The sequence below is a fragment of the Terrapene carolina genome, unplaced genomic scaffold (genome assembly GCF_002925995.2).
Source record: "Terrapene carolina triunguis isolate 2854851 unplaced genomic scaffold, T_m_triunguis-2.0 Scaffold131, whole genome shotgun sequence".
Classification (NCBI taxonomy): Eukaryota; Metazoa; Chordata; order Testudines; family Emydidae; genus Terrapene; species Terrapene triunguis.
In genome coordinates, this window is record NW_020664482.1 from 1,889,770 (window position 1) to 1,899,173 (window position 9,404).

A 9,404-nucleotide genomic window follows, 5' to 3' on the forward strand; every position below is an offset into this window, starting at 1 on the left:
GTAAGGGAGGTCCTGGCTGCATTCAAACTGTGTAATTGTGATTCTAGTCTGCTGAACTAAAAAGTTTCCTGGAGTTTCGGCTGTATGCGCTATTTTCACTTTGTGTTCGTCCGCTGGGCTGTTTAAAGGCTGTTGCCGTCTATCCTAGATATGGGTGCATTTCACTGGCAGAAACTTTGTTTTCATGTGTGTACACCTGTAGATGTTACATTGATATATAATTCTGCAAAACCCTGGCCTCCCAAATTCACACCTCCAAACGAAGTCCCTGGGAGTCCTACGTATGCTGTGGAGGGCAGATTTTGACCCCCAGTTTGTAATCCGTGTACAGCGTTTGAGTGCTTGGAGATGTTCAGATGACAAGTGCTGTACAACTGATATTAATGAGCAGAACCTCCTGGAAGCAGAAGTCACTGTATGACTTCCAGCCAAGTCCCACCCCTTGCACGCCCGTAATCTACAGGAACCTAAGGGACGCTGACGCGGCGTGAAAGAGGCGCAGGCTGAACTGCGATTGGGAGTTTTCCTGATTTCTGATCACTTCTCGGATAAGAAGTAGCCCCATATGGTGGAAGTATGGCAGGCTTGGGATATTGCCCACCTAGTGGCTTTTCTTCTGAGGAAAATGCAAGAAAACCAAGAAAGCTGTTGTGAACTGAGACACAAAACACATTGTGCGCTTCACTTTGTAAGCATGTTTAATCCCCACACACGACAATAGGAAATCCTCACACACATGTCCAATAGGAAATGCTGATAAGAACTGTCCCTAGTCTACTAACTAGTACTCCTTCCACTCCAGTTACCTGCCCTTAGCTAAGAACACACTTTTACCAACATATTTGCTTTTTAGCACCAATCCTATTATGTAATTTCCAATACTAAGGGCACTTGACTAACGCTCAGCCACCTGCAAAGTGCTGAATTTGACTGTTCTGTCTTGTGAGATTTTAAGATTTTACTTCCACAGTTTTCTACCATTTTTGTGCAACTCAATCTTCTTTGAAAATATAGATCTGAAATAGAAATCTGGATCTTCAGTGTTGAAATGTTAGAAGAGGAGGATTATGTTCCATCACCCACATTTCAGCCTGTTTCCTGTTCTGGTCTCTGTCTCTGTTCAGTTATTTTGGCTAAGTAGTTGGAATTATTCCATAGTTTTTCTAAATCTTACTTTGCTTCTATCCTTGGGCGGTTCCAGTTCTTCGTAACTTAGATCAACCCAGCCTGCTAGTGAGACTGTCTCAGTAGTGTCATCAATCTGTAATCTACAAAGGCCCTCTGAAATCTCCTTCAATTGTTGTTGTGTGTCGAGTGACTCTCTAGAATCGTGTGTTGTATACAAAGCGTGCTATGTTGTGATCAAAGTCCTGCTCAATGCTCATCGCAAATTTCAACAACCTTGTGGCTAAAACTGTGGACACACTCTTCCTGAGAGTGCCGCCCATGACTGGAAAAGTGCTGTAATCACTTATTTAAATTGCCTTCAATTCAGTTGCCCCTCTCTCCAATCAGGTCAGACCCGGGGCTTGTGCTGCGGCCTCCTGGCACTGCTGTGCTGGCAGATTCTCACTGGAGTGTTGGTGCAGAGGGAGGATCGCTCCATAGGGAGGGCTGGGGCTGGAGCTGGGGTAGGTAGTGTGGCCAGGTGTGGGGTGCCTGCGGGTATGTCTGCACTGCACACCAAGCCTAGGTTCTGATTCAGGTTTGAAGCTAAGCCCCCTTTCCATCCACGCGCAAATCATGTCTGACTCGGGTCAGCCAGTGCTCAGGACCTGAGTCCCAGGGCCCTGCTGGAGGGTGGGTCAGAGCCCGAGTCCCGCTGTGACTTTTGCAGTGTGGCCGCAGCTCGCGCCGCAGACCCAAGTCAGAAAGGCTGCGTAGTGCAGTGTGGACGTGGTAGCGCGCCGGTGGGACCCCGGCCCGGCGATTGTAAGTGCAGGTTTACAATGCAGGGTGGATGCTCAAGCCCGGGCTTGGAAACATCGAGTCTAAAAGCCTGAGTCCCACAGGCCCAGGTTGACAGTGCAGTGTAGACGTACCCTTAGTGACCCCTTGCTTCTGCATGGGTGCCTATGGGCCATTGGCAGCTGGCTGCTCTCCCGTATGCCAGGGACCCAGCCTGGCATGCAGCCAGCCCAGGATCAGTGTCTTGTGTGCCCCCATGCCCGGGGTGCAGAGGGTGTGAATGTGTTACGGCCCTAGTGTGTGAGTCTGTCTCTTTGGGCACATCTACACTTGAATACAAAACCCACGGGACCGAGTCTCAGAGCCCGGGGCCGCTGACTCCGGCTCCCAGGGCTGGGGCAGTGGGGTTAAACGAACAGTGTAGACATTCAGGCTCGGGCTGGTTCCTGGGCTTGGAGACCCTTCCCCCTCATGGGGTCTCCGAACCCACGCTCCAGCCCGAGCCCAAACATCTACACTGCAATGCGATAGCCCTGCATCCCGAGTCAGCTGATGTGGGCCAGTTGCGGATCCTTTACTGTAGTGTAGCCGTCTCCACAGCCTGGCCTATGATCTTAGCTCTGGAGGACATTGATTCAGTCCTAAATATTGGACAAAGATAGTGGTCATCCCAGAAAGGCCACTTCTGCCTTCCCTCATGGAGCTGCGCTGTGCCGTGTGCCGGCGAGAAGCTGGGGCTTTAGGGATCCCCTGGGGCAGTTAGCCGTCGGTCTGTGGAGAGCCCCAGTGAGGTATGTCTGGTTCGTAGCGTGTAGAAAGTGGAGGAGCTCACAGAAGGGCACACTGGATGCTTTCAGATACGGTCTCCCAGCTGCAGCCAGGCTCGGCTGTCCAGCCGGAATCCATTTCTGACTGATTCTGTTTGCAGAATTCCTGTTGCTTCACTTGAGTCTCCGCAGAAAGCAGCCTCCTGTCCGATGGTGGTCGGTTGCCAATTTCCAAGAGATATTAATGGAATGTTTGAAGCAGGTTTGCAGGGGGTGTTTCGGAGTAGAAAGGCCGTAAATCAACCCGGGCCGGCCGGCACAGAGCTGAGAGAGGAACAGGCACAAATAAAGATTGAAAACAAACCCACCAATACCAAATCACTAAATACGCAATTACTTCTAGGTTGCTTTGGTTTTTACAGTTTAAAAGGTTTATTTCACGTCTGTGCAATTCTGCTAGTATTAAATATGGTACTTTGAGGACATCCGAGCTCTCAAATAGTGGGTCCCCTGGCCAGCACTGGGCTTTGGGCTTTGTTGTTTTAAACACCCACATACACTGAACATTCTTCCTGGGAAGATAAATGAGGCTAATTTCTTGGACAGGGAGGAAAGAATGCACGGCTCAAATAGTGGGGGAGGGGTCTTGCAGTACCATCAGGGACTTGTGGAAACTCCCTGAAGCTGGAGATGGTGTTTGGGAATGTGGGAGATGAAATTACACTGTCCTGGATATTTACGGATAAAAGGTGACAAGGCAAATCTGGTTTCGAATGCGTGCGCCACAGTCACATCTTCAAGCACCTAAACAGAGGCTTGTGCTAAATGAGGCTTAAGATACTGTAAGGAATAATTGAGAGCTAAAATACTGTTGTTTTATGCCACCGTTCTGTGACAGGCACGCACTCGCCGGTGCTCCGTTACTCACTGTCTTTTAAATTCTTATTGCAGAAGTGTTTCATACAGTATCACATTCCCGGGTACCAGCTGAGGGAAAACACTGCACATTTAAGTAGACCCTAAATTATTGAAGTGGTTTTATAGGTGTTTGAGATGTGATGGGACATTGGGCACACTAAAGAAATGCAAATAAATGTGGGAAGTGCTGTCCAGATGCATAGGACGACGTTCTGTATCCCTAGGAAAGCCTGTGTTAACCTGATTAATTCTAAACTGAAGAGACTAGAGCTTGAGATATATATAGGAATGCTCATGCTCAGGGCATCTCAAAGCATTGTGCAAAGTGACACATCACAGGCTGGTGGTGAAGAGACTCTACATTTAACAGCAGCTCACACAGACAAGGACATGAGAAGCTTTTTGTAAATAGGGAATACCGACCAAAAAGTAGGATCTTCAGCTTTCAACTAGATGCCAACAAGAAACAAGCGAAGGGGACTTTGGTTTTGTCTCACATGAAGGATAGTGCTGCTTGGAGCAGTCTTTCCCTCCACTCATGCACTGCAGCGTTAATACAGATTAACAGCCTGAGCCCCGGCATAGAATTTGATAACCTGACTTTTTCACCCCTCAGGAATGCTGCAATCCCATTAGAATCCTGTTACCATAGTAATTGTGTTAATTAGTTTTGCAATGCCAATAGCAAGATGGAAATGCTGTTTGTCAATAGTTTATTCATTTACAAAACCTCAGCACATTCCTGCAACTAAATCCATTGTTCGCTGTTTATAAACAGATTACAGAAAAAATGCTGATACATCTGATCCAAGTCCAGAAAATGATTTGTCCGGTGTCTCTGCCAAATGCCAAGCACACCACGCAAGTGTGATCCAAAGTAATTTGTCAGAAATAGCATGTGGCATGGCAGCAGTGTTGGCATCGGTCTCTTCGCACTTGTCTGCACTTGCCAGCCCAGGTGGCATTGAGCAGTTGATTAATTCGCTGTGAGTGAAGACGTCAAGCAGGGTTTGGTTGTGAAGCACTGGAAGGGCACACTGCATCCCCTCAACCACCCCTTTGTATGTTGCTATCCAGGTAGGGAACCAAAGCATTTTGCAGTCGCAGTTCCAGGGGTTGTGGGATAGAAACACATATTTCAGCTTGGGCAGCTCTGCGAACAAGTGCTTGGGAAGGGAACTTAAATTGTTTTTGTTCAAGTGAAGGAATTGCAGCTTCTTTAAATCGGAGAAGGCAGCGTGGGAGATGGACGAGATGTGGTTGTTGTTCAGGTACAGGTTTCTCAGGCGAAGCAGGCTGTTGAAAGAGCAGTTGATTCTGGTGATTCTGTTGGCCTCAAGATGCATGGTCTTGAGCTGGATCAGACCATTGAAAAGCTGATTAGGCAAATCAGATATATGGTTGTGTCCTAAATCTAACACCCCCAGCCTGTTTAGCATTGCGAAGGCATCGTTCTGAATCGTCCAGATCCGATTCTTCCGGAGGTTCAGCTCGTACAGGGCGTTCAGATCCTTCAGAGAATCTCGGCCTATGGCTTCGATGTGGTTTCTTTCCAAAGACAGTCTCGTGAGGCTGGACAGGCTTCTGAAGGCTTGCGGGATGTAACGCAGGTTGTTGGATGTTAGGTCAAGTACCTGTAAAGAGAGCAAATACGAAAACACCAATGGGTGGATTTCGAAGATATTGCAGCTCGATAAATCCAGGCTGATGAGGTTGGCGAGTCCCCTGAAAGTATTCGCATGCAGGTGTGTCAGGCGTGAATTCCAGCCGAGATCCAGCTCCCGTAAATTGCTGAGGGCACTAAAGGTTCCCGGGTACAGGAAGGTGAGGTTATTGCGATCCAGCCAGAGGCTGCGGAGGAAAGTCAGATTTCGGAACGTGTTGGCAGTAAGAATCCTTAACAAATTGTTAGACAGGTTTAAAGAAACGGCAGATGCTGCTAGTTCTGCAGGAAGAGTTCTCAGTCCGGCTTTGTTACAGCGTATGGTGTCCTCAGGAGAGCACTTGCACACGCTAGGGCATGGAGCCACGGTCACCCCCAGGCCAATCCTCGCTGCACAGGTAAACAGAGAAATAATAAGAAAGAACATGACCCATCAGAGCCCCAGCCCCACATCAACTGTTCTGTAGTTCCTAAAGAAAGGGTGGGCGAAAGGAGCACATACCTTCTGGAGAAGTGACTAGCAAACACTGCAAGATTAATTAGGCTGTGTTCTGAACACTGGTGAAATTAACGTAGGCAGCTTAAGACGGCTGCAGCCCAGTGGGGATCAAGTTCTTAGGCAGACAAAAGCTGCTTTGGCGTTTCTGTTTTGTGAAGAATACTGCTGGGAAACAGGAAAGTTGCTCAGCCGTGTGCTGCTTTCAGAGACAGGGCTGGTTTTTCCTGCCCCTCTCTCTAACGGTAATCGGGAACAATGAGCTTCGCTATAGGATCTGCTCTGCAAAACCCGCCACTTCCCAGTGCCTAGACCTCTCTCGGAGCAGGATGTTCTGTGCTCTCAGACCTGCCTTGGCAATTTCACTGAAGTACCAGTTGTCAACAGGCAAAACCTGAGGGCACGCCAGGCCTGGAGAAATGTGGATACAAATAGTGCTGCTGTGTAGGATCAGTATTGGATGCAGACCGCCCCCCCCGCCCCCCAGGCAGCTGCTTGTAAAACTGGCGTGCCACATCCATGCACAGCACTTGTCCCAGGTGCTGCTGCAGCCGCGCCCTGAATACACCTCTGGCCATGCGGCTGCATGACTGTGTCGTACAGCAGCAAGTGCACCGCTGGGAAGGGATTGTCCGGGGAAGTAGGCGCTGTTGCTGCAGTTCCTGGCCTGTGGTATGCGAATGGGAGACTGGTCGGGGGCAGGTCACCAAGCGGTCCCTGAACAGGGCCGCCCAGAGGGGGGGGAAGTGGGGCAATTTTCCCTGGGCCCCGCAGGGCTCCCCTGAGAATATAGTATTCTATAGTATTGCAACTTTTTTTTTTATGGAAGGGGCCCCCGAAATTGCTTTGCCCCAGGCCCCCTGAATCCTCAGGGACAGGGCCGCCCTGAAGGTGTGACTGAGCTGGGAGGACTGACCACAATGCTCTGACTGCAACCCCGATCTCCTGTCCTGGCTGGCATTGCAACGGGGTGCAGTGAAGAGGTGCAGGGAAAGGAGGGGGGGCAGGCGACCAGAACTGGCCTGGCACTGCTGTGCCCTGTTGACAGAAGAGGAGTAGGGAAAATTGTCATCGGCAAATGCAGATTAGGTGAAACCAAAACTTTGTGCCGCAACGTATCCGTGACAGCCAAATCTTCCTCCGAGCCGGGCTCTCACTTGGACAGCCTCTCCTGCTGGAGCTGCTCCACTTGGTCTAAAGAATTAAACATTCCTTGGGTCAGAGAGAGAGAGAGACCCCACCCCAGAATGGCCAATTGCCCAGTGTGAGGGCACTCCCTGGGGATGTGGGAGACCCAGCATCTGAATGCGGCAGACCGGGTGGATGTCCTGACCACTGGGCAATAGGGCTTTCCGGGGTGGGGGGCCATGGCCATGCTAACAGGAACTGCTTTAAAATAGCATCTGTGCCAACTGTTTGCTGAGGTGGGGGGCAGCCATAGTGACTGGGGAGCAGGCGAGGCCCCCCGGGAATGAGCCAAGGCAGCATTCGTGCGGAGTGGCCAGCTTTAAATGCAACCTCTTATTAGATACAACTGATCTGCAGCACTTGTGGCCCATAAGCGGGTATCCTGCATAACGAGACAGTTGAATTAAATGGTCTAATTCAACTAGACTTTTTCTTCCCTCCTTTCCCCTTCAAAGGATCTCCTGCTGCTCCAGCCCTGGGGAAGGAAGTGCATGGCGCTCCTGCTGATACCAAACCAATGGGAAACAAAACCACAGCCGATCTACCCCAGAGGCGTTCAGACGCTGGGTTCCTGCTCTGGTATACGTCTAGTTCATGGGCACCACTGCCTGTGTACCGCGCTGTGCTGACAATCACATTTTACTTCTCTCAGCCGTTTTCCTCAGCCTGGGTTTGACCCTGATTCAGCTGGCAGGCCACCTTGTGTCAGAGTGATGGATGCTTTTGGCAGCCTGGAATGCACTCTAACGTGAAATGATCCTGACACAGTGATTGCTTGAGATAAGGCCTGAATGATCGACTTCTCATTTGAGCAAAACCAGATGCATGCTTCTTGGGACTTTACTCTGGCACCAGTTCTCCAATGCCCAGCCCAGCCTCGTATAAGCTGTCCACAGTTTACAATGAGCAACGTGGGAGCGGATTCTCCAGTGACTTCAGCTGGGCCCTGCATGGGCATAAGTGTTCATTTCCATGAGCTCACTGCAAGACCAGGGCCTTAGGATGTAAGTTTACGCTGTACAGGGCAAAGGGACTATTTCTCCCTATGTGTTCACATGGCGCCTGGGGGGTGCTATTGGAATTAAAGCTCTGAGAATGACCAATTGTTTGGTTCAGTGACTGAACTGAAAAATGGAGGGAGGGGAGAATCATTTTAGGTTAACACCACATTTCTTTTGACCTTAAACAGGAGATTTTTGTTTCTGAGGGTTTTTTCTTTAACTTTTTTACAAATTTTTAAAATAAAATTGAAGTAAAATTCGAAATGAAGAGTCATTTCTAATTGAAAAGTTTGAAATGTTTAATTTAAAAATTGTTAAAACAAATCACTTAGACCTTTTGGATTTTTTTTCCATATTTTTTTTACCAAAACAATTTGCAAAGTTTGGCACAAATTCACTAAATATTTCAGTTGACCAGAATCTGCATTTTTGTTTGAAATGTTCTCTCTCTAATTGGAAGGTAAATGGCAAATCATCAATGTGGGGGGAAGCACAGAAATCTTACAAGCCGCACATTGCCTTTACCCCAGTGTTACTCATTTCTAATACAGGAGAAGGTATTCTGGCTTCTCCTGTAGTGGTTTCCTCCTTCGAGGTAATAGGGTTTGCTCATTGCAGTCTTATAAAGCTGTTCATGAGCCAGCCTACGACCCGAGCATTCCTGAGCTTTGGGGCCTGCTTGAACTCTCGACCCAACCCCCAGTCTCTGTAATGGACTGAACGAGAACGTGGAATCCCGGCCGCTCTGCACTTTGAGGCACATCCAAAATCTGGATCCAGACCCACATTGCAGGTCTGGGGTTTTGGCCCAGCTCCGACCATAGTACTTGGGGCAGGGGATGGTCTCAGTTGGCATGACACAGCCTCCAATCTCAGAGGACCTCTGTACCCACATCCCCCCAGGGAAGTCTCCAGTCCCCCTTTGCTCCCCCCAATACAGTATTTAGTAGGGAAACACTGGGCTGCCGTTAGAAAGAGCTGGCGTGCATTACAGTGCAGACCCCTTGCTGACCAATGTGCTTGGTGGATTCAGGAGAGTGGGGGGCCTGCTACAGTGCAGACCCATTGTCAGACTCCACCCGCCCCAGAGTGGAGAATTTATCTGAGTCATGGTGAATATCTGAGAGGCCTCTGGGGACTGATTATCATATCTCTGGCAACTGATGGCTGGCAGTGAGAGATCTCATTGTTTAGCTTAAGACGCCAAGTTGACTAGACAACTGATCACAGCTGACATGGTAACAAAATAACCAGTGACAGAATCTCTGCTCTTTAATTTTTAATGATTCCAGGGTTTTTTTCCTTCTTCCCTATACTGGAATTTAGTAGTTTTAATCAGGGGTTTTAAAAAGCACCTTCTCCCTCAATGTCTCTGTTCCTTTATGCTTTTTTCCCCTTTGCCATTCATTTCTCCGTCTGTTTTCAACCCCTTCTTGTCTCAGCTTTTCTTTTCTATATTCTCC